Here is a 4,964-nt window from a genome sequence, read left to right as displayed (position 1 = left end):
TTCTTTGGAGTCAGTCAGGGATTCAAGGAAAACCTGCACACAGCCTAACTGGTTGCAGCATATACCCTTTCAAATCTCCGTGGACTTGACACCGCTTCTTACTGTTCAGTCAGTTCTCCCTCTTTGGAGGGCAGCTTGACTTGCAACAACAGCTTATTCTTGAGTCTTTTGAAAAAAGTTTCTCAACTCTATATTCATGCAAGGAGGTGTTGTGCTTCAATAATTTGTGGTTATAAGTATCATCATGCATTCTAGCTTTGTTCTGCGCACAGCTGCTCTTGTATTTTGATGTAAGGCTGAATTATTTAATAAATAAAAATATTACTTGCAGACATTAATAAATTAAAACTGACATGAGAAAAAAGAAATATGTGGATTTTTGTCGCACAAATATTTTTGTCATTTTTGTTTCTGTCAACACTGGCAGCAGTTTTCAGTGGAAAAAAAAAAGAAGTTTGTTTACACACTTCGTGTTGAAAGCAACATGAAGACTAGTTTGAGCACTGGGAAGCATTCTGCAGCCAAAAAGACATTTTTCCCACAGGAGATGAGTGGAGACGAATGTCTTTGCTTGAATTTCACTGTACAATGCGCTGCTAGTATATTATTTAAGTGTCTGAAGTGAGAATGAAAATGTAGAATGCTTCTGCAAAGGCATTGTCTCCCTATTCTTTTTTGTTTGTTTTTACTGATTAAACCACTATGATATTCTCTAAGGGATGATCTACATGATCTTAACAAGAATGATAAGTACAGCAAAAAGGGTGATGTTTGTAGACCTTTAGACACCTTGGTGTTGGTTTGCTTTAAATTCTTTTATTCTTATCTGTAGCTTACTGGGACAGATGACGGTGTGTTGATAAATTCCAATAAAATTATGTTTAAAAAAACTTTGAAACTGACTGTGCAGTCAGATTATTCTTCATTTTTCCACTGTTGGTTCCATGACATCATCAATAAATATTAATAAATTAAAAATGTATTATTAAATGTAGCTACTGTGTGCAGGTTAGTGTTTAATCATCATACTGAGGTGAAGAGACAATTTCAAAAAGGATATATTTTTAAGAGCAATATATTATGTGTTTGTAGTGCTTTGACTGCAGTGACTGGCCATCCACAGTTGACTGTAAAAAACTGAAAAGAAGCTATAAAAAACTTTATCATCACTTTTATTGTTATGACAAATAAATGCAAAATATCATGATTTATATTTTAATTTCATATGGCCACCGCGTATGGCAGAGATTCATGAATCAGGTAGCGAATGTATCATCGGGAAATCTATGACTAATGAAGTCCTCAAACCTGGCCTTTATAAAAGAGCGACAAAAAAATCCATTATTTGAAAAAAATTATGAAATGTCATATTTGCAGTACTTCAGTTCCAGAAAAAGATACAATATTGAAGAAGGTTGTCTGGGTAGATAAGACCAATATTCAGCATTTTGGCTGAAAACGCCACACTTTTATGGTACACATAGTGGTGACATGATGTAATAGGGATTTCTATTTCTATTTCAGCAGGGTCACTAAAATAGGAATAGACTGAAATAATCTACTCTGACATAATCTGTATGAGCTTGAACTATTTTGCAAAGAAGTGATCAGCCACAGGAAACGTAGTTGTGTCTGCAGCAAAAGATGGTTCTACAAAGTATTGACCATTGCTGAATATAAGTTTCATGTGGGAAGAAATTAAATCAATGTATCATTTTCCACCTACTCATTAATTATGCACTGCGTTGTGGTGTTGTGTTTTATAAAGTCCTAGTGCAATGCATTCTGGTTTACAGTCATATTTGACAAAATGTGGAAAAAATTCAGCTCGTATGAATAGCAGCAATACATACTTCAAAAGGCATTACAAGTTATGATTACTTCTGACTTTTACATCTGTTTTTTATCCTACTGTGATAGCTCTGTTGAGGAAGCACCATTGAGAAAACTATTTGAGTTGCATTAAACTTGAGACAAATTAGCGACTAAATAGTGAGATAATGCTGTTTATACTGGCACACAAAAAGCCAAATGTATGAAAAAATAACTCCTCAATTTGACAAATTTGAACTATTTTTTCTTGTTAGATTTTCTTGTACAGTAGATGCAGATCATTTGAAAAGAAAATTACAGACATAGGAACTTAAGTTATTGTGTTATCTGCAGATTATTGCCTCCAGCAAAACAAATAAAAAATGTATTCTCCAGAAGTGATAACCATCAGCTGTGGAGCAGTCCTTGTTTTCCCTTTTGGAAAAGGATGGATGTTTACAAATCTTCTCGATTAGACATGGAGCAGACACGCAACGTGATGAATGCCAGATTAAGCAGAAATTTTCAAATTAGATTATTTATTGATATATGCATAACGCTCAACTATTTATACTTCCAGATTGCTGTAATATCTTAACATTATGACATGTTTTTACAGTATTTTTTAGTTGTTTTTTTTTTAATTATTTATTTATTTTCTTCTAAATTTCAATTTGTGGTTTAATTTTAATATTATCTGATCAACTGATAACTTCCCATCCAAAAGTGATGAAGCCTGAAGAGGAATTCATATCTGGGTAAATTGGAAGTCAGCACAGACTATTATGGATGTAATTGGTTAATTATATTGCTCATTATAAGTGATGAACACTGAGTGCCAATATTAATTTGACTCATGAATGCCACTTTGTATAAACAACACCCAGAGACAGTCGCATCGATGCATCAGCCAGTGTCTGCATGGGAGGTAAGAAAGGTGCCATCTTAGTGTGAAAAAAAATCTTACACAACCTTTCCGGTTAACATCTATGAGATTTTTTTTCTTTTTTTGTTCATGTTTGTTTTATATATATATATAAAAAAATACTTTTCACACTAGTGCAGATGAAAACAGCTCTCGCTTTTTTTATTTGCATCAAATGCATTCTGCAACTTAAAATCAGATTTAGCGGTTGCTGCTTTAATGAATACTCAGTGTTGATTAACCTTATGCAGCTACTAAAAGCTTACTGTTTTTGAGATATCTGGTCATTCTGACCGGATTGCAGAGAACATTTTAGCCTTAATCAAAAAAAAAAAAAAATTAACCTTAATCGATTTTTACCAACAATTCACGTTTGAATTTTTACCCCATATCAGATGCCAGAGTATTAGTATTTTATTGTTTCTAATGAAACAACAAGCTTCTTTTCTAACAATTATTACATGAAATCAACAATATCTATACGTCACACTATTGAAATTTAAAAGGACTACAAAGATGTGGTATATGTAAAAAAATACCTCAGATTTCTAAGCACTGAATACTTTACCACAAGAAATTTGATCCACAGCTAAGCCAGGCTGCTGCAGATTCTTTTTTGTTTTTTGACGCATTAAAACAATTTAATGACTTTACATTGCACTAAAGTTACCATGCTACTCTATGAAAGTCACAAATTTGCACCGACAAGGCTTCACTCACTATATAGGATTCACTCACTATATAGGATTCACTCACTATATAGTGAGTGAATCCTTTTTTATAGTGGCTCCAACGGTAGGGCTGCCTGAACTATTTTCTGACCAATTCGGCTTGTAACTTACAGGCACTCAGACTGTGTGTTGGTCTTTTATTCCCAGATGGTCAGGCTGTCATTACAAACCAAGATAAGATCATGACAAAATTAACTTACATTGTTCTGGCGAAGAAACTGACTGTACATTTTGCAACCTTCATCGTAATAATTGATGATTACACAAAACAAAAGTGGATCAAAAGTGAGAAACAGATTTTTGAAAGCAGAATGTTTATTTATTTATGTGACAGGGCTTTATTTTGTGCAATTTTCCTGAAATTCTTGTTGCTATACACTCTTAGATGTGTGAACTTTATACATTCACATTTAATGAAGTTTTAGATGTGGTGTTTAGATATTGTGCCAATGTAGGAAGCAGCGGTATGTCAGGACTGCTGCAGAATTTCTCATTATGTCCAAATCACCAGTGGCATGCTGACTTATCTGGTGATCATATTATTTATGCAACAGTATAAGATGCATGAGAGTTATTTACCTAAGGCAGCACATCTTCCTGTAGCTAATAAATGATAAATCAAATGCACAGTAGTGTGACGAGGGTATTATGCAGTACAAAGGTAAAGTGAAAAAATAGCATTGCGTCAGTGAAGACATTTCTATTATTCAGATATATATTAAATGAAATGCTTGAATGGCTCATGATTTTTCAACACAAAAGCTTTTTAGGAAGCAGTCACACATTCCTCGTATAAAACGACTTCATGTAGTTTCTAACACCTTTGGTTAGAAAATCTGGAACGTGTTCCTAATGCAGGATAGAGCTGTACAGGAGATTCCCTCTGTCTGAAGCTGTTTTGATCCACAAAGGCCCTGGAGAATCTGTGAGCTTTCCACCTTGTTTTACAGCATCACCAGCCAGCCAATTGGTTCCAACTCATAAAGTTCTTCAATAGAGGGAATGCTTTACTTCATCTAGCTTTCAAAGATTAAATTCAGCCATCAATGGCTTTACATTTTGGAGATTACTGGCAATGATCTAGAGATTGATCCATAGCAAGAGAAAGGCTGACCTTGCAAGAATCGTTGTTTTCCTGTATGAGCAAAGGTGCTGACTTGCGGCTCCTTGGGTCAAAGGTCAACAGGATTCCATAAACCAGACAAATTCAATGGTTGGTTGCAAATAAACAATGAGTCAGCATACACTGTGCTGTAGGGGAATAAATCTTCTGTGGTGGTATGTGTTTAGTACCCTGAGGAAAAGCTGCATTTTAATGAAATAGTAAATTAATACATTTTGATTTATATATATATATATATATATATATATATATAATATATGTGTGTGTGTGTGTAAATTTCAAATATGCAAAACATTTCTGGATCATACAATTAGAATTTAGCTAATGAACAGAAACAATTTTTCATCAATTTTTAAAATAAATTCAAAAGCTC

Source organism: Poecilia latipinna, unplaced genomic scaffold (genome assembly GCF_001443285.1).
Source record: "Poecilia latipinna isolate Pla-1442-1.1 unplaced genomic scaffold, P_latipinna-1.0 Scaffold778, whole genome shotgun sequence".
NCBI lineage: Eukaryota > Metazoa > Chordata > Actinopteri > Cyprinodontiformes > Poeciliidae > Poecilia > Poecilia latipinna.
Note: the sequence above shows the minus strand (reverse complement) of the source record.